Source organism: Papio anubis, chromosome 11 (assembly GCF_008728515.1).
Source record: "Papio anubis isolate 15944 chromosome 11, Panubis1.0, whole genome shotgun sequence".
Lineage (NCBI taxonomy): Eukaryota > Metazoa > Chordata > Mammalia > Primates > Cercopithecidae > Papio > Papio anubis.
The window spans coordinates 20,609,692-20,634,999 of NC_044986.1; the positions used below are offsets into that span (position 1 = coordinate 20,609,692).

The following is a 25,308-nucleotide window of genomic DNA, read 5'->3' on the forward strand; positions in this document are numbered from 1 at the left end:
CCTCCTGAGTAGCTGGGATTACAGGTGCACACTACCACATCTAGCTAATTTTTTGTATGTTTAGTAGAGACAGGGTTTCAGTACGTTGGCCAGACTGGTCTCGAACTCCTGACTTTGTGATACGCCCGCCTCGGCCTCCCAAAGTGGTGGGATTACAGGCGTGAGCTACCGCGCTCGGCCGAGTCTACAGTTTTTAATTGAAAGGTTCTTATTCCTTTCCTCTAAATGTATCTATTCTAAATACGCAATCCCAGCATCTCTTTTCCCCTTCTATGCAACACATCATATTTGAAAGCGTTTCCCTCATATTTTAGGAAGCTACAGAAGGGGGAAAAAAGTTATATTGTTTAATCCTACTTTATAGGAGTTTGCTTTTTTATTAGAGAACAGACCCAGAAGAGTGATCAGTAAGCTATACGTACCCAAAGTGAGGGGGTGCTGTGGGGGCAAGAAAAAAAGAGGCCGCCTTCAAGCGCCTTGTGGAAATGTATAAAACAAGCAGCGAGATAGTCCTTTGCCAAACACTGTCATAAATTTTTTATTTGGCAGCTAACATTCTCACTAGTTTTCTTGGCAGCAATTGGGACCTTTAGCAATAAAGGTGCAGAAGAAAAATACCTTGTTTAGGGATGTTTTCAACACTTTCTGGGATTTTTCAGAACTTCTGCCTGCAGCACATTTTTACAACTATAGTCTCCAATCACCTGATGAGTGGGTGGTGGGGTTTAAACTTTTTTCTTCTTTTAAAAAAGAATATATAGAGAGAAAGTGAACAAGCAGTGCTACCCCCCTCTGGCCTTTTGCTGAGCATGTCTTTCTTATTTTTTGTGGTAGGTATTTCTGATAGCCAAGTGCTTAGTCTTCTCTGTCTAGACAAAAAACTGAAAATAATATCAGAATGTACCTTTTGTTGCTCCTGATACTATCTATATTGTATTCCCAGATGACAGAGATAAATGAAAGTGAAACAAGCTGATGACTAGGGCATTTTTCTTTAACAGTTCCGCCAAAAACAGGTCCCACCTGTTGCCTTTGGGTCAGCTAATGGGCCAAGAGCTGCCTGGATTCAAAGCTGATGGGAGCACACGCAGACGGAATCCTGGCAGTTACACCCTGATGGTGGAAGGAATGAAACAAGAGTATGCAGAGCTGGTCACTGCCATATTGGAGAACCTCAAGCACCGAATGCTCTTTGAGGAGGGGTTTTTGGGATTCTGGGGAGTAGAGACCCAAATCCACAAAGATGAGGTCTTTCATTGCAAGGGTATCCTAAACACTTTCTACAAACACATTCTACAGACTAGCAAAAATCCTCCTACCAGGGGACTTCCAGCTAAGAGTGAAGAGGTCGGCAAATTCACAAAACAAGTATAAAACTGGAGAATGGACCAAAAAAATAAAAAATAAAAAATAAATTAAAAAAAAAAACCCTTTTAGTGATCTGGATAATTATCAAAGGCAAAAAACAAATTGAGAAGTGCTCATTCATAGAAAACTGGCAGAATTTTGGGTAAGAACAACCCCACCTCACCCCTAAGCTTAGTTGGCTAGAATGATGGTTTTACCAGGGTGGGGCTGCCAGAGGAGGCTGACTTGATTTGGAGCAGAGGGCGAAACCCAGGCCCAGCAGCATTGTCAATAAAAGTAGCAAACTCGGTAGGACAATGAATGGTGAAAACCCACAGCTCTGCTTGCCTGAAGTTACAGTCCTAGTTGGGGAGGGTAACAGGCCAACCAAAAATGTGATGGGGAGATCCTGGAAATGAAAGAGCCACAGAAGTGCTAGATAAGCTCTCCATGCATCTCTTATGGAGTGGGAAAGTATATGTATGTGCTGGGAAGGCCTGAGAGACACCAGTGAGAAGCCAAAGCCAAAGCAGGCTTGGGAACTGGCTGAACTTTGAATGTGCGCTGCAACCCACACACAAATCACTGCAGAGGATGGAAGCCTTATGGGTTCGAGGTTTTTGAACACAATCTCTGCCCAGTCATTGGCTGACCACTAAGCTATGCAGACGAAGGGGCAACCCCTAGGAAACCAGCCTCATAAAATAAAGATAAGACTTAGAAAAAAAAAAAAAAAAAAGGAACAACTGAGCAGACTGCAGGGGAGACAGATTGTACAGATTACATTCAAGAAAGCTACTTAAAAATACTAGACTCTTGTGTTGCTACAATATATTATCAAAATGTCCCATTTTCAACAAAAAATGACACGATAACAATAAAAAAAAAAAAAGGAAAGGAAAAAAAAGTGTGATCTATATATTCAGGGGAAAAAAGCAGTCAATAGAAACTGACTCTTGAGTGGCTCTGATGTTAGATTTAGCAAAGAATCCCAAGCAGCTATTAGAAATATGTCCAGAGAATTAAAGAAAATTATGCTTAAAGAATTAGAAGAAATTATGACAGTGCCTCAACAAACAGGAAACCTGAACAGAGAAAGAGAAATTATAAAAAAAGAGCCAAATGGAAATTCTACAGTTGAATATACAGTAAATGGAATGAAGAGGAATTATGGACTTGAAAATCTGTCTAAAGAAATTATCCAATCTGAAGAAGAAAAAGGAAAAATGACTGATGAAAAATGAACAGGGCTTCAGAGACCTGTGTGACAATATCAAGCATACCAACATATGTGTAATGGGAATCCAAGAACAGGAGAGAGAGTAGCAGATAAATATACTGGTAGAAATGATGGCTGACAGCTAAACTCTTGAAAGTAGCAAGACAAAAATGACTCATCATGCACAGGCAAATAATAATATGATTAATGGCTGACTTCTCATCAGAAACAATGGAAGAGAAGACAGTGGAATGACATATTCTAAGTGCCAAAAAGGGTGAGGTGGGGGGACTTATCAACCAAGAATTCTATATCCAGCAATACTATCCACTAAAAGTGAAGGTGATATAAAGACTTTTCTAGATAAAGAATAAGAGAATGTTTTGTTAGTAGACTTGCCGTACAAGAAATACTAAATAAAGTCCTTCAGGCTGAAAGAAATTATGCTAGATGGTCATTCAAATCCACAGAAGGAAATAAGAACACTGGAAATGGTAAATATGTAGGCAAATATAAAAGACTGTATAAATACATATATTTTTCTTCTCATCCCTTAATTTCTTTAAAAACCATTAGATTGCATAGCACTCATTATAATTTTGTATTGTTGGGTTTATATCATGTGTAGATATGATCATCATAGTCATATCTATATATATCAAAGGAAGAGGGAGGAAATTGGTTATTTTGGAAAAACACTGCCGCATTTTATTAGAATTAAGTCAGTGTCAACCTAAAGTAGATTATGAAAAGTTAGAAGATACAATTCCTAGAGCAAAGACTGAGAACACTTAAAAATGTAATAAAAAAAAATCAATACATGAATTAAAATGGCATACAAAAATATCTATTTTTAAAAAGGAGGCAGAAAAGAAGAAACAGAGGAACAAAAAGACACAAGGAATATAGAAAACAAATAGCAAAATGGCAGACATAAATTCAACAGGACAAAAAAAATGCACATGTTAAATGTTAATGGACTAAATGTTAACATGTACATGTTAAAGGATTAAACACTCCAGTCAAACAGCAGAGATTGTTAGACTGGATATAAAAGACCCAACTTTATCCTGTCTGTAAGAGACACATTTCAGATTAAAAAGCACATAGAGGTTGAAAGTTAAAAGTGAAAAAATATATGCAAACAGTAACTATAAGGAGTGAGAGTGTCTATATTAATATCAGACACATGGCTTTTAAGACAAATAGTCTTAGGAACAAAAAAGGATGTTTCACAGATACAAGAGACTCAATGTACTGAGACATTATAATGATGATAAACATACACACCTAATAACCAAGTCTTGAAAAACATGAAGCAAAAACTGATAGACAAAAGGAGAATACAAAGTTCAACAATTATACTTGGAGATTTCAATACCCTATTCTCAATAACTGATAGAATAACTAGACAGAAAATCAGCAAGGCTATAGAAGACTAGATAGACTAGATATAGAAATCAACATTTATAGAACATGCATAGACCATATATAGGCCATAAAATAAGTCTCAATAATTTATTATTAAATATTAATTTATTATTAAAAACATTGAAATAATAAAAAATATGTTCTCTAATCACACGACTGAATTAGAAATCAATAATAGAAAGTAATTTGGTGGCCAGGCACTGTGGCTCACGCCTGTAATCCAGCACTGTGGGATTCAGTGGATCACTTGAGGTCAGGAGTTCGAGGACAGCCTGGCCAACATGGTGAAACCCCATCTCTACTAAAAATACAAAAATTAGCTGAGTGTGGTGTCGTGTGCCTGTAATCCCACCTACTTGGGAGACTGAGGCAGGAGGATTGCTTGAACACAGGAGGCGGAGGTTGCAATGAGCCAATATTGTGCCACTGCACTCCAGCCTGGGCGTCAGTGTGAGACTCCGTCTCAAAAAAAAAAAAAAAAAAAGAAAAAAGAAACTAATTCGGTAAGTCCTAAGTATTAGATAATTAAGTAACACATTTCTAAAGAATGCATGAATCGAAGGGAAAAATCACAACGAAAATTTAATGAATGAAAACCAAACCATAATTATCACTATTTGTAAGATGCAATTTAAGCAGAGCTTAGAGAGAAATATATTTGCCTAGTTAGGGACAAAGGAAGGGCCTCAAGTCAATGATCTAAGCTACCACATTAAGAGAGAGCAAATTAAGCCCGACAGAAGCAATAAAAAGGAGTAAGGGTTAGAGCAGAAATTAATACAATAGAAAGTAGAAAATAATAGAGAAAATCAATGAAACCAGAAGTTGGCTCTTCAAAAAGATCAACAAAACTGATAAACTTTTAGCTAGAGTGATCAAGAAAAAAGGAAAGAAGATACAAATTACCAATATCAGAAATGAAAGAAGAACATCACTACTTAACAAAAATTAAAGGATTACAAGGGAATATTCTGAACAATGCTTTGCAAACAAACCAGATAATTTAGATAAAATGGAAAAATTCATAGAAATACACACATTACCAAATCTGACTCAGGGAAACATAGAATACCTGAATAGACCAGACCTGTAACAAGCAAATAAGTTGGATTAGTAATTTAAAATCTTCCCACAAAGAAAAGTCCAGGACCAGATGGCTTAAATAGTGAATTACATCACAATTTATGAAAGAAATAATACTGTTCCTACACAAATCCTCTTAGAAAATAATGGAGAGACTATGCCAACTTGTTCTATGAGGCCAGTATCACCTGGATACAAAAGTTAAACAAAAATATTTCAAGAAATATTCTTCATAAACACAGATACCAAAATTCTTTACAAAACATTATCAAACTGAATCCTGTAAGATATTAATAAGGTTTAAATATCATGACCAAGTGGGACTTATCCCAGAAATGCAAGGTTGATTTAACATCTGAAAATCAATTAATGTGACACATGACATTGAGAGAGTCAAGAACCAAAATCACATAATCATCTCATTAGACACAGAAAAACACTTGGCAAAAATCTAACACCTACTCATGATAGAAACTCTCAGCAAACTTGGAATAAAAGGAGACTTTTTCAACTCAATAAAGAGCATCTATGAAAAACTTACAGCTAATATCATACTTAATGGTGAAAGACTGAAGGCTTTCTTTCTGATTGGGGATAGGGCAAAAATGTCTGCTCTCACCACTCCTGTTCAAAATTGTACTGGAGCTTCTAACCAGTGCAATCTGGCATTTAAAAATTACAAATAGAAGGCACCCAGATTGGAAAAGAAGAAGGAAAATTGTTGTCATTCACAACTGACAGGATTCTGTATGTATAAAATCCTAAGAGATCGACAAAATACTACTAGAACTAATACACAGATTTAGCAAGGTAACAAGATGAGAACATACAAAAATCAAGTGTCTTGCTATAGCCACAAATAGTCTGCAAATGAAATTAAGAAAACAATGTAATTCATAATAGCATCAAAAAAGAATGCAAAACTTAGAAACAACTTTAACAAAATGAGACCTGTACCCTGAAATCTATAAATATAGCTTTAAAAATTAAAGATCTAAATAAATGAGGAACAATTCCATTCACGAATTGGATGATTCAATATTGTTAACATGACAGTTCAACGCAATCCTTATTAAAATGCCAGCAAGCATTTTTTTTGGGGGGGTGTGAAAATGGAAATGGGAATTCTTAAATGTATATGTAAATGAAACAATTAGAACTAGAATGCATAAAAATGAGTTTGAAAAAGAACAAAGGTGAAAGACTTATACCACCTGACTTCAAACTTACTATGAAGCTACTGTAATCAAGAGTGTTTTGAATGTAAGGAAGTTTGACTGTAAGGAAGACACAGTTCAATGGAACAAAACAGACATTCCAGAAACAAACATTTATATTCACAGTCAGTTTTTGACAAAGGATCCAAGGCAATTTAATAGAAGAATTGGATACCCATATTTAACAAAATGAACATAGACCATAACCTTACACTATACAGAAAAATTTAAAGGGAACACAGACCTAAATGTAAAGGCTAAACTATAAAACTTCTAGAAGAAAACATAGAAGTAAAATTTTTCTAACCTTGGGACAGGCAAAGATTTTTAGGTAAACCACTACAAGCATGATCTATACAATTAAAGATTGATAAATTTTTATCAAAATTAAAAGCTTTTGCTTTTCAAAATTCCCCATTAAGAAAATAAAAAGGCAAGCCACAGAGTGGGGAAAAATATTTGCAAATCATATATACAAAAAAAGGTGGGTACAGAGAAGCATAAAAATAAAGCCCCTCTACGCCTTTGTAGCAGTCTTACAAGCTCCAGAGCTGCCTTCGCTGGGGAGGGGCTTCCCTGCATTGCCTCTGGTCATGCCTCTGACAAGGATTCTTAAGGAATGGCTGCCTCCAGGAAGGCTCTTGGGGAGCCCAGTGAGCCCCTTGCTCCCATCTACAGCCTTCATGGACCTCTGCCCCCACTTCCTTCCCTTTCCCACCATTCTGGGGTCCTGCTCAGCTACACCACTGGCATGTGTGGGAAAACATTACTGGCTGCGCTTATATTCAGGGGCGTGGAGGTCTTTTTCTGTATAAGTTTACAGTAGAGAACAATGAAAAGACTAAAATCCAAAGCCAACGGGGGCCAAGGGATCTGCCTACATCTTGAGTTTTGCCATGATGTGAAAACACATGGCTTCAGAGTGTAACATGAACAGCCTCGAGATCTCTCCAGGGTGGAATCTGTGTTTTCAGCTATGCAGAAATACGTACGATGGACCTTTTAAAAAGTCAGTGGGAGGGTGTGTTAAATGAAAATCAAGATAACCTTTCTTAGGCATGCTTTCCCCATATACTCCAACATTTTTTCATTTTGACTAGCGTAACAGTTGGAGAAATGCCTTAAAACAGGGGAAGTATCTATTTTTCTCCAACCTCACTTGAATTGGGCACTCTGGGATGAAGGGGAGGTTTGCCGTTTGTAGACAAGAATGAAGTCTTTTGTGAACAGCCTAAGCACGCCGCTGACTTGCTTTAAAAAGTGTCAAAGGCTATTTCTGGAAAACGTGTGGTTGACTGTGCCAAATTGAAACATTGACTTATCGCCCAATTTAGCGTTAAAACATTAGAACTTACAATTAGGACTACTCTGTTTACTCCAAATGAGTTTGTCAACATGCTGCAAATATATTTATGTTATCATAATAAAAGCAAGAAACAGGCAGGAGTGGTTTCTCACTGCTGAAGGCCACACTGAAAAGCACTTCAGAACACTGAAATTTGAGCTGCTGTATCATACAGGCAACTTCTTTCCCCGCCAAAAGCAGATGCTGGGTGTAGCTATATCAGTGCATAATAGGTTTATTCTCATTCACAAAACAGGAATTACTTTATGGCTCCAAAGTAAAACTAGTGTAAGGAATATACCGGCAGATTTGCTACAGATGTGGTCTCTGACACGTACACACGGGGAATCTGCTATTAATCACGTTAAGATTGGAACGTTATAAAGTGCAAGGCAGACATGCGTTAAGTTCAAGGTCTGAACTGATAAAAAAAAAACACGAGGAGAAGAGAAAAAAAGATTAGTGTGCCTGTGTCCATCATTTGTGTTTAAATGTTCTGCTTTAAAAGATATTATTCATCCTTTTCCCCGTCCTCACCCCATTTTGCTTCAAGGTTGGTCTGCCTTTTGTTTCCTTCCTTTCACTCTGACACAGATGACAGTTCTCGGGAGAAGGCAGCCCTTCGGCTGTCCTTCTTGCTTGTTGGAGTAGGACAGGAATGTGCTTGTTCGGCATTTGTTCAGGAGTGCCTAGACTCCCCGGACTCTGGGGACCGGGAGAGCCAGCAGCACATGCTGGAATCGGCTCAGCACCCAGGCCCTGCAGGCCTTTGTCACCACCTGCCTCCAGGGTTAAGGTGGCCACGGTAATTATGCCAAGGCCATGCATTACTCTGACAAAGTAATCCATCAAATTATTTCTCACAATTTCAATTCTCTCTTCGAATTTTCCTTACCTCCAAAGCCAGCTGGATATTATATTACTGAAGCCGTTGAAAAGGTAGAACACTAGCCATGAAGCCAAAGGCCACGGCAACTATGCAATGCATAAATTTTTATTGTTTGCTCAGTATTGAAATCTCATTAGGGTCCATAATTCATCTGAACACCGTGAACATTTACATCTGTTGATCATGAGAACCTAGAAGGAATGTACACCTTTAGCTAACTTGTTTTCAGAGCAGGCAGTGTGTGTGTGTGTGTGCGTGCATGTGCACGCGTGCATGCACATACAACTCATATGTTTTTAGCCCTTGAACAGCTGTGGTTTAAATATCCCTTACCCAAACCAATTTCCAACCTGAATTTAAATATCCCAAAGTTGTTTTCATTTGGCAGCTTTGAGACAAAGACTCAGTTCTCTTCGAGTCCGCTTAATCAATGTTGGAAAATTCCACTCATTGCACACTGGCCTTAATGCAGCTCTGCTGTGTTAATTACATCAGAATTATCCCAAAGATTACACGCCTTTCATTCAATGTATATATGTTTTTGTCTTCACTTAATTATGGCTTGAGAATCAACTTGAGAGAGGAAATGGAACTGTGACTGTTTCTGGGTCCTAGGGATATCCAGATTTGTGTCTCTTTTTTTGGGGGGTGTGTGTGTGTGTGTGTGTGTTATTTGGACATCTTTCCTACAGGTTCTGCACTTTCCATCTGATGGTATTTTCATTTATGAGGCTCTTAGCAGTTCCATGAATACTACAGTTTGAGTTATAATCACTGAACCACAGAATTGAAATTAGAAGGGGAAGGGGCCTTTGGGGCCACCTAGCCAGGCCAGCCCTCTTCCAAGCTGGAACGCCCCCCAGCAACACCCGCTGACAAGTGGTCCTTCAGGAATGTATCCATTTTTGGAATGAACTATGGCAGCAGCTGAAGGGCTCTTAGCAAACACTCCCTAGCAGTTCAGGGCAGAGATGAAGAATGCTGTGTCCGATGAGAAGTCTGCAGGGAGTTTAGGTAGACCAAATGTAATGACCCAGACTGGCATCTGGCTAGGGCACCAGCGCGAACAGCCCCACTGTAATTCCAGCCGATGGCAGTGACACCTTCTGATGAGAGTCTTGTCAACTATAAGCTGCCTTTAGCCGGACTTCACTAATATGCCGCGACGGGAAAAATCGGATACAGATGTTTTCACTCAGAAGGCCCTGGAAACGCTAAGGTCCCATCTTCTCCTCAAGGAGAAGGAGCATGCACTTCCATGCCGAGTAAGAAGCCAAAGGGCCTTAACACAGGGGCTGGCCTGATCCAGGCGTCATTGCAACATCCTTTTCCAGTGTGGCCTCCAAGTCGGCATGAGGTTTTAGTGTTCCACTCTCAGCGCTGCTTTGAAAGCCCCAGCACGCAAATGGTGACAGCCAGTGAAAGGCCCTGGACACACAGAGTCAAGCGAGCACTCTAATGAGATCTGTGGGAAATGATCTGGCTCCAGTCTAGCGGTACAGTGATGAGCAAAATTAGGTCCCTGTCCTCGTAGAGCTTCCAGGCCTTAACAAAATCACAGGTAAACAATATAATTGAGTTTTAAACTGTGGTAATCACTACAAAGGAAGCGGATATGATTCTATGAGCATCTAGAAGAGGGGACTTGTGTCAGTCGATGGGTCTTCTAGGAAAGGAGATGCTGGAAGGAGTTAGGTGTGCAAGAGGTTTCCTGGGGGTAATACCTGTAGCAGATAAATGGGGGAGGAAGCAGAATTGGGCAGGAAGAGCCTCGGACCACAGTGCAGAGCTGACAAAGTCTTATTTATTTATTTTTTAGACAGAATCTCACTCTGTTGCCCAGCCTGGAGAGCAGTCGTGCAGTCTTGGCTCACTGCAAGCTCTGCCTCCTGGGTTCAAGCGACTCTCCTGCCTCAGCCTCCCGAGTAGCTGGGACTATGAGTGCGTGCCATCACACCCCGCTAATTTTTGTATTTTTAGTAGAGGTGGGGTTTCATCATGTTGGCCAGGCTGGTCTCAAACGCCTGACCTCAAGTTATCCACCCGCCTCAGCCTCCCAAAGTGCTGGGATCACAGGTGTGAGCCACCGCGCCTGGCCAGGACTGACAAAGTCTTAACCAACCCAGTGAGGAGCTCTGTAGCCAAGACAGCCCCGCAGAGGAATCCCACGTCAGGCAGAAACTGATTTGAGCAAACTCCAAGTGAAATTGCTCAATGCCTTTTCCACCAAGATCATGGTGCTACCACATTTTCAATTATTAAAAGTCTAGGCATATAGGTAGGTTATTTTATTTTATTATTTATTTATTTATTTTTAGAGACAGGGTCTTGCTCTGTCTCCCAGGCTGGAGTGCAGCGGTGTGATCATAGCTTACTACAACCTTGAACTCCTGGGCTCAAACAATCCTCCTGCTTCAGCCTCCCGAGTAGCAGGGATTATAGGCACATGGCATCATACTGGGCTAATTTTTGCATTTTTTTTTTTTTTTTTAGGAGACAGACTGGTTGCCCAGACTGGTCCCGAATGCCTGGCCTCAAGTGATCCTCCTGCCTTGGCCTCCCAAAGTGCTGGGATTACAGGTGTGAGCTGTAATCTGCCATACAACTAAGTTTAGAATTAAACAACCTCAGTAACTCAGAACTGAGTAACAAACAGCTTGTAACAGAAAAAGAATCTCTGAGAAACCTAAAGAACAAGGAAGTTCTCAGCCTCAACAGCCATTGTAAATGGAGGAATGTGGCTATACAGAGCATGAAAGCTTCTATTTAATAATAATGTTGAAAAATAATTTCTTCTCTCGCCAATCTCACCTGTTTATGGGAATAATCCTATTCCCATAAAAATCCTATGCCTATTTTCTGCCTATTCTAATCCATAAAATGCCACAAACAAGGAGATACAAAATGAAGAAAAACATATGTTGATTGGAGATGCTGAAACAGATCTGATTGCCAAAGAAACTTTGTACCAAGATGGTCATTTTTTAAAATAGTGGGGTGAGCATGTGCTGACAGAGCAAGGACATTCTCTAAATTCAAGTCCAGATGATCTGAAATAGCTGAACATAAGCCCAGCGCCTACACCTTTGGCATTATGAGTATATAAGAGCTTAGAATAACCTGACCCATAGGTGAAAAAGAGAGGACAATCTTTCTTACGTAGATATATTCGCAACAAGCTTATTTTATGGGTAGCAGTTTAAGAAATCACTGTTTGCTCCTGTTTGCTTATCTCTGTGTCAAAATCCAGTCTCCTCTTAAAAAGATAAAGCTGGCAGCCACTGTTTTACAAGCTCACACACCACTTCCTTTGACTTCTTAGCATGTAGTAAATACACAAAGCTATTATTGTCAGCTGCTTATCCCCATGTTTATTCCATCAGAGTTGATTCTGACTTCTTCTGACCCTTAAACAGTGCATAAGACTGAAAATATCTGGCTTCTACCCCTGGAAACCTCGAGATGCAATATTGGTAATATCACTCAAAAGAACTGGAAGTATGTGTACCCTCTGGCATTTCTTTCTCTTGTCCCTTTTCAAGCTGCCATAAAGCAAACGTGAGATTTCCACAGCCACCTAAACAGAAACATCTTTGAGAATTTGCAAGTATTCAACAAATCCACTTCGATTATTATTCTTATTTTTTTCCTTCTTTTAGGAAAATGTGTCACTCAGTTCCTGAACTTCTCCTGTATATTTCTTTCCTGTGCCAAGGCTTATCAACTCTCAGGTCATCTGGATATGTCAAAAACTTCTTGGATCACAGAGCTGAACCTAAGCGGACTGGACAGGAATTTCTTCATTCAGACAAAAAACAGTCTGATAAGAAAGCTATTTATGTCTCCCAGTAGAGCAAGGAGGCAGTCTACCTTTGCCCATATGTTGTATGTTAGTATTGACTAAACTAAAAAAAAAAAAATTTTTTTTCCTGGAGGACTGCTACCTGATGGAACTGCTCCACGCTCCTGAAGCTTTCATTAAGGTGACTCATACTGCAAATAATTTTAAGAAACCCTCCCAAGTTTTATCTTTTGCCATAGATTTGCCAAAGATTTTTCTGAGTAAAATAGGAGTGAACAGGAAAAGCTCTTGGTCCTGTACAGAATAATTAAATTCTTTTGAGAAATACAACATTTTATGAAAGATTTGCACTGTCTAGACAGTATCATACAAGGGGTTGTGGTTATTTGGGGGTAATCGGTTCATGTGGTGACACTGGGGTATAATTCGCAATGGCTATCTCTTATCGGGGGACAACTGGGGTAACAATGGTGAATGGTCTTGGCAGAAGAATTTCCACCAGTGCTCAGAGTCACCGGCCTTTCCTGAAGCCACTCTAAGGTTCTTCATTTCAACAACATGGAGATGATGGCTTTAGTATTAAGTTAACAATGAGGTGATGTTTATCCAGGTAACTGGTAATTCCAGCTCATAGATCAGAAAGGTCACTTTCTAGAGTAATGTGAGTTCCATAAGGCTATTATGGAACTTGCTATCACCAATACATTTTTTTTTTTTTTTTGAGACAGAGTTTTGCTCTTGTTGCCCAGGTTGGAGCGCAATGGCACAATCTCGGCTCACTGCAACCTCCACCTCCTGGGTTCAAGAGATTCTCCTGCCTCAGCCTCCCAAGTAGCTGGGATTACAGGCACGCACCACCACGCCTGGCTAATTTTGTATTTTTAGTAGAGATGAGGTTTCTCCATGTTGGTCAGGCTGGTCTGGAACTCCCTACCTCAGATGATCCACCCGCCTCGGCCTCCCAAAGTGCTAGGATTACAGGCATGAGTCACCATGCCCGGCCACTTTCACCAATACTTTGTATTTGCTTCTGTGAAAGTTAAATGACAGTATGGGCAGAATCGAGTTTCACTGCAGCACTTCCTTAGTGAAGAGGCCAGAGGATGAACGCCACAATGTCCAGGAAACGGAGGCCTCTCATCTCTTTCCCTGCCAATGAGTTTTGCCTGTAACTGATGAATGGCAGGCATGGAATTAAAATGAGATAAACACCATAGACTACTTGGGAAGGTATCTCTACCAGGCAGGTCTTACATTTCAGAATAAAATCCTTTTCGGTGAAGTCTTGTTTTCACTTTCTAGCCCCAAGTGATAGCCTTTCCTCACAGTGCTCTATGTCAGACTCCAAGGATAAACCTTCTGCATAATTAAGCGCTGCTCCGTGGCTGTCTCCACCCTCCCACCTGAAGAGATGGCACTGATTGATTAGTGTCAATTTAGTGCTTGTATTGTGGGCATAAGGTCCTGAAACCTTCTGTGATGGGCCTCAGAAATCCATCCCCACCACAGAAATTCAGACACCACTGAGAAAGGCAGGCCTGGAAGGCTGGGGGATAGGTTAGCACTAGCCACATCTGGGAACTTGTCTCTTTTATTTTCTGGTCCTCCATGTATAGAAACAGAATCCATGAGGATTCTTTAAAAGGCTAAAAGAGTGACAGGAACTGACATGGGCTTTGATTTTACTTTCTGTAATTAAAAACACTCATCATTGGGTATGTAAAAGTCAGTGTAGTGAACTTCTACCAATTAGGAAAAAAAAGCTTTGAAAGATGTGAGTTTTAGTTTCTCTTACTAAGTAAGCCTTAAGAAAAATGGCTTTTAAAATTAAGTCAGCCTGGTTGGGCACAGTGGCTCACATCTGTAATCCCAGCACTTTGGGAGGCCAAGGCAGTTGGATCACCTGAGGTCACGAGTTCAAGACCAGCCTGGCCAATAGGGCGAAACCCCGTCTCTACTAAAAATGCAAAAATTAGCCAGGTGTGGTAGTGCGCGCTTGTAGTCCCAGCTACTTCGGAGGCTGAGGCAGGGAAATTCCTTGATTCTGGGAGGCAGAGCTTGCAGTGAGCCAAGATTGCCCCACTGCACTCCAACCTGGGCGACAGAGCAAGACTCTGTATCAAAAAAAAAAAAAAAAAAAAAAAAAAAAAAAAAAAAAAAAATTAAGTCAGCCTAACTCAAGATTTGGAAGTGAGAAAATTATAATAATGTGGTATCTTCTGTTTAGATGGTTTACATTAAATGCATCCTGGGGTATGAGGAGGTAGGGACGGTGCCACTGGCTGGCACCTCACACAGATGGGCGGCCGGATAGACGGATGGATGTCAGACAGCAGCTGTGAGACAATTTCTCTGCTCATAACCATCTTGTTTCCGGGACACAGACCAGAACAGACCGCCTAGTGCTAAGGCCCAGAGCCTGTTTCTGCACTCCCCTGCACCAGCCTTACTCCTGAGCTCCCCAAGGTTGCAGCAGATGTTAAAAACTAAAGTTGAAACCTTTAAGCTGTAATGAAGGAGTTCACAGGGTTCATAATCCCAGTACCCCACCCCAATTCTCCAGTGATCCCACTGAAAGCTTTCAAATAGTCCTCAGCACTAACACGGTGCAGCGCGTGTTGAACACACTGATCTGCCCACGATTACCCTCGGCTGCTGTAAAACAATCTCACTCCTCGAGTGAATGCAGGCTGCAGCAACAATGGTGTTATTGACTTGTTGCTCCGGCTCTATTTAGTTATTACCCTCGGGACCACAATCAATAGACTCTGCACCAAGTCAGCCTAATAAATCCCAGGCTCTCACTGGAGGTTTGCCAGAAACGGCAAGAAAATCTATGGCAGGGAAACACTTAGAGTGCGAAGACAGAGAAAGCTGCACTGACAGCTGTATAAATTAATTAACAAGGAACTGTTTATTCTTCCAAAAGATCAGATTGCACATTTATCATCACTGAAGAAGTCACAGATAGACTATCGCAAAAGTATCTGGTGATATATTTTTAAAACCCACAAATTTGGAGGTACACACACAAACGAGAGAGACCTGTGTCCTATGGCAATGATTTCCTTCTTTATTACATTTTCAATTACTTGATATATAAATTTGCCTTCTGAGCACTAGTTCTGGCCAGTGTATTATTTTCAGCTTATTTGGACTAATGCAGTCTGCCTTGATAATTCTTTAAGCTTGTGGTTGAAACAGTCAACACGATCAAAATGAAATGTTGATCATTAACATTTGTTGTGCTTTGGGATTTTTTCCCCCGCTCTACTGTTAGGAATTTGGATCCTGCTTGTAATGCAGCAGTGGAAGGAAAAATGCTTTAGGTGATAGAAACACTAAAAGGTCAGTGAAAGCAAATGCCAGGTTATTTCAGATCATTGCCAAAGAATTCTAGGGTAGTTTGTTACTTAATAAGCAAATGGTGTGTAGATTTAGTGGCGAGGAACCCAGGATCCCACAGCCTTAAGGCACATTGAATTAAACTTGGGCCTGCTCTGGGACAACACAATCTTCTTCCACGGATTGAAAACAAGTATAAGAGATCAATGAGGTTCTTGGAGCCTATTTGCTACTGCAGTGGTAAAGAATCTTTATACAAACCTTTTTCTTTATCCCAACTCTATCCACGCTGGTATAGAATGTGTAACTTGATGAAAAAGGTCTTTCTAAATGCTAAGCCGTTTCAGTTTTTAAATTCGGGAGTGGAGGTGTTAGAAATGGTCTTTAAACAGAGTCACAAGACCCAACCTCAATATCACTCAGCCAACCGACCAACGTTCAGTGAGAGTCTATTAGGGAAAAGGCACTGAGGCAGCCATTGACTGGTGGTGACACAGGCGTCATTGTTCTCAGGCGTCGAAAGCTCATTTCATTGCTTCGGTCTAGCCTGGGATATGTCAGCCCTGTTGCATGTTAACACACTCCTGTGAACACAAAAGGGCACAGCAGTCCCCCTCAAACATGTACCCTTGAACTTGACAGGCCCTCAGGAGGGGGGCTTCTCCGTGCACACACACAAAATCTGTTTCATTCTGGGACTGCTAATTGTGTTGTCCCAATAATTTATTGCCCCTTCTAAATGGTTTCCAGGTAGTAAGAGTTAATTGACTCAAGTGACTTTCATCCATTGCAATTATCTCCTAATATTGTACATTAGGCCCATGTACTTTCTGTTAATCAGGTCAAATATGTCACCTGAATAGATGCATTAAAAAAAAAAAGGTGGAACTTAAAATCATCACCCTAAACTTATTTCTAAATATGCTCACATAAAGTTGTTCATCCTCAGACTAATTTACTACCCAAGCCTGACCTGGCTTTCCCCTCGGAGACTGGTCAGAGCCGTCAGACTCGGAGTTCACCTCCCTCACTCCCATCTCCTTTGTAGTGGGAAGACCAAGGTTCAGAGGAGAAAGTGGTTGTCCTGGGGTGGCCCCTGGATGGTCAATGGCAGAGGCAGGCCCAGGTCATGGATTTCCCACCGCTTCTTTCTGGTGTCCTGAAGTGAGGTGGAACTATGAGAGGAACTATGAGAAGAACCTTCCAGAAAACACAGATGCCTCTGTGTCTCTGCCCCAGCCTCTTTTGGCCTCTGTCTCCCCAGCAAAATCGCTCCTAAACTGCTTCTCTGGTGCCCTCAGCGCCAGACCTGAATGCTCAGTTTCTTTTTGTGATACTTTCTCCAACACCCTCCACATCAAAATGTCCCAGGTTCCACGGCCTCAGTGCCAAATGGCAAGAGCATTAGGTGTCCTGCTCTGCAGCTACTTACAGCCTTCCCTCGGCCAAGCCACCCAGTGTCTCTGACCCCTAGCTGTCTTCTTTTGCCAAATAAGGGAGCCCGACAGAAGATTCCTGAAGGCCCTTCCTCTCTGCTCTAACCTTCTGTGATTATGTCAGTGGCTACTCATTAGTTACTGTGCCTTGTCATGTTTACATAGCTCTTCTTACACCTCCCAATATCTTCACATCCACTGGCTCTCTGCTGCCCACCCCAGATAAGATATTAGATCCTGGCAACAACACTATGCCTTAACAAAGGCATAGTGGAATTTCAGGCCCGGGGTAAATCTCAAATCGCACTTAAAGATCCCTCTTGGTCCTCTCTTCCCACATTTAGGATGCACTGGATGGGCATCACTTGGTCCTATGACTACAAATTTTCTTTCCAGTCAACTGTCTCCTGCCAGATACTGGAGTCACCACTTGCAACACTGAGAGGTGTTGAGGGTGAACACTTTCCAGGCGCACCCTTAGCCAAGTTGAGGTGTGTCCAAGTATCATCCTGTCCCAAGATTCCCATGGTTAATGATCTGGATGGAGGAATGGGGCTAGCACGGGATAGTTATGCGGCAGGTTTGTGTTTCTGGAATTTGTGGTTCTGTGGAACTCCAGGGGTCTGGCCTCTATGATCTGATGCAGTAGTTCATTAGTGTTCAGTGTGATCGATGGTACAGTTGGGAAGAGGAGTGTGGTAAGTGTGAACATGCACGCTTCATGTGGCAACTAGACACCAGGTACTATGTGCTTTCCCAAACCTTGGAAAAACTTCCTTTGATTGATTCAGTAAGACTAGAAATTTGGTATTTTTATCCCACTTTAGAGATAAGAAAACTAAGACTCAACGAGGTTAAGTGACTTGCCCAATGTCACAAGGGTCACCAAGAATCAGTTCTTAGACTTCTGCTAGCAAGGTCAATTCTCTTTTTATTATATCCTACTTCTGCCCAAAAGGCCAAGAAATGGTAGAGGGGGTAAGAGACATGTATAAATGAGGATGATTAAATCGCTACCTTATTGGTAATTATTTCATCTACCAAATAGGCACACTTTATGAGTTTTGGAGTTACACTCTATGGCTTGCAGACTAGAGTTTCTCGAACTAAGTGGCATTCTATGGCTAAACTCCACCCTGTTCTGCTCTGAATGACCTATGCCAGTCGGTCAGTTCTGTTCCGACTGACCAATGGGTTTCCAAGGTGGACTGGGCTGAGGTGTGTCTTGGTAGTTGACCACATCAATCCACAGTTCTTTTTCTTCCTTCAAAAACATGGCTGTACAACTAGATATCCATATGCAAAAGAAGACAGTTGGACCCTTACCTCACAGCATATATAAACATTAACTCAAAATGAATCAAAGACCTAAATGAAAGCCAAAATTATAATTCCCTTAGAAGATAACAGAGGAATAAGTCTTTGTGGTGTGGGTTTTAACAATAGACTCTTAGATGTGACACCGAAAGCACAAGCAACAAAAGAAAATAAATTGGATTTCATCAAAATTAAAAACTTTTGTGTTTCAAAGGACACTATCAAGAAAGTAAAAAGACACACTGGAGAACAGGAGAACATGCTTGCAAATCATATATACAATAAGACATATTTAGACTATATAAAAATCATATATACTATAAGACATATCTAGACTATATAAAAAAACTCTTACAACACAGTAATAAAAAAGACAACCTAATTAAAAAGTGAGCAAAGGACCTGAGTAGACATCTCCAAAGAAGATATAAAATGACCAATAAGCACATGAAAACATGCTCAGCATCATTAGGACTAGTGAAATGCAAATCAAAACCACAGTGAGATACCACTTCTCATCCATTAGGATGGCTAGAATTGAAAAGTCTCATAATCATGAGTGTTGGTGAATATGTGGAGAAATCAAAACCTTCATATTGTGCTGGTGGGAATACAAAACAGTACAGCTGCTTTGGAAAGCAGTTTGCCAGTTCTTCAAAAAGTTGAACACAGAGTTACCATTTGATCTAGCCAATCCACTCCAAGGTATATAAGAGAATAAAAACATATGCCCACACAAAAACTTGTACACAGATGTTCACAGCAGCATTATTCACAATAGCCGAAAGGCACAAACAACCTAAATGCCCATTGGCTGAGGAACAGGTAAACAAAATGTGGCATGGTATATCCATATAATGGAATACTATTTGACCGTAAAAAAGGAATAATGTACTGGCACATGTTATAACCAGGATAAACATTATACTAAGTGAAAGAAGTCAGTCACAAAAAATCACACATTCTATGATTCCATTTATATGAAATGGTCAGATTAGAGGCACGTCTACATCTATAGAGAAAACAGATTTGTGGTTGCATAGGGCTGGGGGAATGAGGGACTGAAGATGATAGCTAAAAGGTATAGGGTTTCTTTTTGAGGTGATAAAAAGGTTCTAAAATTGCCTATGGTGATGGTTGCAAATATAAAGGTATACTAAAAAAACCCCATTGAATTGCATGCTTTAAATGGGTGCATTGTAGGTTTTGTGAATTATATATCAATAAAGCAGTTACCGAAAAAAAGTACCCCCAAACTCCCTGAAACAACCAAACGAAAAGCAGCTCTTGCACAGCTGCTTTGCTGCGAGGCGAGCAAACCCTTCCTCCTGTTCCTTCCCCAGTTCCTATGGTCGGCCTCATGTGGGCAGGGGTGCTGCTCATTTCAGAAGTGCTTTCCCTTTCATCCCTTGCAGGATGGAGAGAAGGAACACTGGTGATGAGAACGGACTCATTTCTGGGTACATGCTGCCTGCCAGGCTCCACACTGAGTGTTGTACAGAAATGATCTCATTTAGTTCTTCCAACTGCTCTCTGAGGTAGGTACTACTTCTATCTGTCCATTTAAAGATGAGGAAAATTCTCCAAGGTCAGACAGCTAGTAAGCGGCAGTGCCTGGATTTGAACCCAGGTCCACCTGACTTCGAATCTGGGCATATGTGAACCTTGGTTACGCACTAGAAAGGGTGCCCGTGTGTGCTCATGCAAGCCATCCCCTCCTCTGGTCCTGGGGAATCCCAAAGGCTTCTCCATTCAAAATGACTCAAAGTGTTCCCTGGGAGAGCCAGAAATGTCTTTAGAGAGAAGCTAGAACATTCTTTAGAGATAAGTCCTATCTGTCCTGTTTATTTCTAAAACATGTCATTTGAAAATGGGAGAAGGGTCACTTTTTCCCCTGCAGCTGACATGTTGAATACCATCTCTAACCCTACTTGTTTCTGAAGAAATTTTGTTAGGAAGAAACATACTGGGTGAGTTTTAAGGAGATATTTCTACAAACATGGCAGAAGCAGGGTGTCATAGGATTTAACTATGGAATTAATTTTCTTTTTAAGAAAACATTTGGAATTAATCTCTTTTGTTCAGGAGGCTGCATCTTTCAGCCAAATTATTGTTTTCGTGTCATACTGGCATACAGACTACATGAGTTTAACACTTTCATACAGTATGCCTGCCTCTGCCCTTAACTAGCTGTGTGATCTTAGGCCAGTTACTTGCCATCTCTGGGTACCAGCAGCCAGTTGGAACCAATAACTGTGGAATAAATGTGTCAAACACATAATACTAGTGGGCTGGATCAGATCAGAGGTCGCCAACTGGCAGCCCATTGCCAGATTCCGCCTGCAGATGTGTTGGTTTGGCCTGTTCGGTTTTTAATTAAAAAAAAAAAAAAAAAAAATCCTTGCCAACATTTACAAATGGGAAGATTTGTAATCCAGAATGCAAGCATTCTGGAAACTCCAGAAGATATGACCCCAGTGGGCCTACATGCCCCCATAGCAACCAGGGGGTAGATTCTGAGAAGCCTCTGGATAGGGTACTCCCTCTCCAGTTCTCATCACCTCCTGGCCTGTTTCACTCACTGTGGTATCCACCTGGTTCCTAAGGTATGTAAATATGCCACCTCTGAACTGGGTTATTGCCCAGATTCCTACCTGCTCTTTCTCCAGGCTATGTTCTAAGCTTTGTGGTGTTGCAACAGGAAGGTAAGAGGTGAGTCCCCTGGATCTTGCCATATACCTTTCCAATACTACTCAGAGCAATGGGATGCATGGATTGAAACTACATTGGCTTGCAAGCCTGATATCACACCCAGAACAGAACCTAAGGGAGATTCCCGGAGGGCATTTATGCCTCACCAAGGCTCCACCTTGCCGGGGACCTCCAGCTCATGGAGGGGTGGTGCACCCAGGCATGAACTAGGAGGCTATTGTTGGCAAGTCTGGCTTATCAAAGACACGAAGATAGAGAAATTCCATGGTTTCATCTAATATTCCAAATGGACTTGGACTTTAAGTCAACTCATTTTCTTCCTGATGAGAATGAGAGGTAAACAGACCCTGCAGATTAAATGACAAAGCCCTCTCTGACTCCACCAGAGGCAGCGTAGAATCCTTCCACATACAGGAAGGGCTCACTCTCTAGTTGGGATAACCTTACACCGAGGTCCTGAGACAGCCACACCCTGCATCAGGGTATAAGCAAGGCCTGCTGTCTGTGTTCTGAAGTCAGCTGGGCTGTGGTGGCGATCTGGATTTCCAACTTACTTGTGGATGTAATTAATTGCAAATTTTAGCTCTCCCTATTTCACACAAAATTTATTTGGGCTCTGCATGTTATTTCCCTTTGCTAGCCCTTCCAAGTTTTTCTTTCAAGAAATGAGTAACTGTCAGTGTTAAAAGGCCAGAATTACTTCCTAATGGGTTTGGGGTTTAAACAAAACAAAACAAAACAAAAACTGATTTTGAAATAAATTTAAACTTGAGAGAAGTTTCAAGAAAAATGAGTTCCTATACCCTTCACGTAAATTTACTATTATTATTTTGCACCCTAAGCTGTACCATTCTCTGTCTGCATAAACGCATATTTCATTGAGAACCATTTGAGAGTCAGTTGCAGACATGAGGCTCCATGATTATAACACATTTACCCAAATCAGGAAATTTAATAATGATCTAATACTAACATGGAAACCACAGCCTGTGTGTCAATTGCCCTAGTAATGCTCTTTCTTTCTTTCCCCACCCTCACCCCCGCTCCAGGATTCAACCTGCGATCACGAACTGCATTTAGTTTTCTAGTTCTCAAGCCTCTTTGGTTTCTTTAAATCTGAAATCCTAATTGGTTTCTGAAGATGCTTTCTTTGTGGCATCGGAGAACCAGAACAGATAGAGGTTGAGGGTGGAAACATGCAAACAAGGAGAAAAAAACCCAAATGTAATGGCTGAAACTGGTAGACGATCATGGGGGAATACCAAATGTTCCCTTGGACTGCAGCAGTTGCTCCAGGAATTGCATCATATGCTTCAAGTTGAGAAGGCCAACTTGCAAAGCTAAGAGTCTTCTATTTTGGTCTTATGCTTTCTTCCAGAGACAACTGCCACGTCCTGCTCTATTCATCCCAAGCCTCTCCAGAAAGCGCCTTGTGGAGCAATAATTACATTTCCAGGGTGGCAGAGGCTCTTTCTCTCTCGAAGCCTCTAAATCATTCCATTATACCATAACAATGGATCCTCACACTCGTCAGGCAATTTGTTTGAATTATGTAAATCACTTCATTCTCTTTTCCAATATCTGCAGGGAGCTACAAACCACTGAAGGTCAAAATCGGATGTTGAATATGTGGGGCAGGGACAGAGAGGGCTTGAGGGAAGCCTGGCTTGGTTCTGGAGGTCACCTATCACGTGAGCTTGGGAAGGAGGAGATAGGAGCACAGAAGTCCAGGAAAGGCATGGGGATCCAAGGGGGAAGTAATATGTGTTCGCCTGCTGTGATACTAGTGCCTCTGGGGCACATGACCTGCAGGTCACCCTCCCCAAGATGCCTGATGACAAGACTGGTCCTAAGAAGAGGTGAAGGGCCCAGAACATTCTGGCCTTTATATCATCTCACCATGCCTTACATGAAGTTTGTGTTTAAAATGAGTTAGTTATATGTCCCATTGGTCTTCAAACAATTTTAAAAATTATTATTATTTTTTCATTCAACCAAGAAAATTGGGAGAATACAGAGAAACAGAAAAAAAAAGAAGGAAGGAAGAAATAAGGTAGGCAGGCAGGCAAGATCCTTTAGTTGAAAACTCAAACGAATGCATTTAACATTAGGGAGTTTCTCCTCCCTTGTCCCAGTATGTGCCATGCTGTTGTTATTAGTTTATGCCCTCCTGTTTTCAGAACTAGCACAAATATATTTTGCACAATACACTAGAATGGTTTCTCTCCTTGTGCTCTTACTCTGACAGATTTTACTTCAGATTAGGCATTGAACAGGCACTTATTTCCTTTTAGGCACTGGGTCTGCAATCAGGGTTTGCTGCCTCCAGGTAAAGAAGGGACTTGGCGAAGCAAAATAGACAAATGATTAAGAGTAAGGGCTCTGAGGTCAGACCATCTGGATTCAAATTCCAGGATCTCCATTGACTAGTTTATGACTTTGGGCATTGGCCTTACCATCTGTAGCAGGAGATGATGAAACTACTTACCCAAAGATTGCTGCGAGAATTAAAATGCGCTAAAACATATAAGAGCTTAGCACAGTACCTGACATACAGTAAGGCACTCAATAAATGCTAGCTATTACTAGTCTTCCAATATGGATTGAAAAGTCAGCTTTAAGCCACAGATCGGGAAGCTGATGAAATTATTTCCCTTTTAAAGAATAAAAATTCTCATGGCTAAGAAATCAGTGGCTTTAAACTCTGCTTTGAAGGATATGTAATATATATGGAGCAAGATTTAAAGAACTAACACCTGAATGTACTATTGCTACGTTTTTCTCACTAAACCACAATTGGCATGGATCTTATTTCTTTTTTCCCTTTACAGCTTCAAAGAAAGAAATCCTTGGCTTCCATCTCATCCAAGTTACCTGCCACTAAACCCGTCTCACAACTTCTCAAAGTACTTGGAAATACTTAGAATACCTATGCTATGTTAAATTTCCTTTGCCCCCAGCTAACTAAGGAAAAGGTTTATGAAGATGCATACAAGACCTGTTTTCCAGCACCCTTGCTAAAAGTCATCACTTTCTCTTCCCTACAGAGGAATCCAGTGAGAGATTTTAGTTCTTTGGACCACAGGATTCCTTGAGCATTTTTTGTTAATCTGAAGCAAGTATTTTTCTCTCCTCTTTGAAGAGTACTAGCATTTCTTCCAAGGAGAATCTGGTTCCTGATTCTCCTATTGACTATTAATTTGAATGCAATGGTTTCCTCTTCAAGTGAGGTTGCCTGGAGCAACCAGCAGGTAAGACTCAGATACCAACTGCTTGCAGAAACAGTTTCTTTCTAACTAATACATCTAGAATTATATTTGAACCTAAGTTTACACACAGCTCTTAACTGAATCTAGCAAAGTTTATAAACAAAAATTTAAAGTAACTCTGTAATAATTATTTTTATCTTTGAAAGTACTGGCTACCATCTGTTGAACTTCACATTATTTATGTATAATTTCCACACTTGGTGCATTGCTTCTAGTCAGTTTTAAACTTTGACTTCTGTTTCCTTCCCCGGAACACCTTCTTTATTGCCTAATGTCTCTTTTTATGCTTAACCTTGTCAAAAGGCCTTAACATTCCTTAGCATGTGCTACTACACCTACAGGTCTGGCCCTGACATCATACCACTCTCTCCTTTCTCTTGCTTCTCCAGACACACTGGCCTAACTCTGTCTCTTGTCCTCTGCCCACTTCCTTCACAGGGCTCTTGCACAAGCTCTTATCTGTGACAGGAGCATTTAGGTAAGGCCTTCACACCTCAGCTCACGCATCACTTTTTTATCGGCCTGCCTTGGCCTCCTGTCAAGGTAAAATCTCTAGACTACAGCTTCTCTGGAGGTGTGGTCTCTGGACTGGCATCATCAGCATCACACAGAGATAGGTTAGACACAGAAATTCTCGGGGTAGGGCCCAGACATCTGGGCTTTGTTTTAACAATCCCTCCAGGGGATTCGGGTGCCTGCTGACATTTTAGAATCACTTACCTATCATCTAGTCCTACTGCACCATGAAGCTCTCCTTATAACCGTCATCACAATTACTTTCAAATGTATGTGATTATTTGATTAATGTCTGTTTCCCCCACCATACTAAGGGCAGAAACTGTGTCCCTTTGGCTCATCAACATTTCCCCAGCACCTAGCAGTGTTTAGCACATAAT

The 25,308-nt window shown here is 41.0% G+C and overlaps 1 protein-coding gene across 5 annotated transcripts in view; it reads right to left on the minus strand.

Moving 5' to 3' along the window:
* The window catches only part of VTI1A (vesicle transport through interaction with t-SNAREs 1A), a 380,208-nt gene that overhangs the window by 35,467 nt on the left and 319,433 nt on the right, over positions 1 to 25,308 (minus strand). The gene's annotated exons all lie outside the window — the stretch shown is intronic.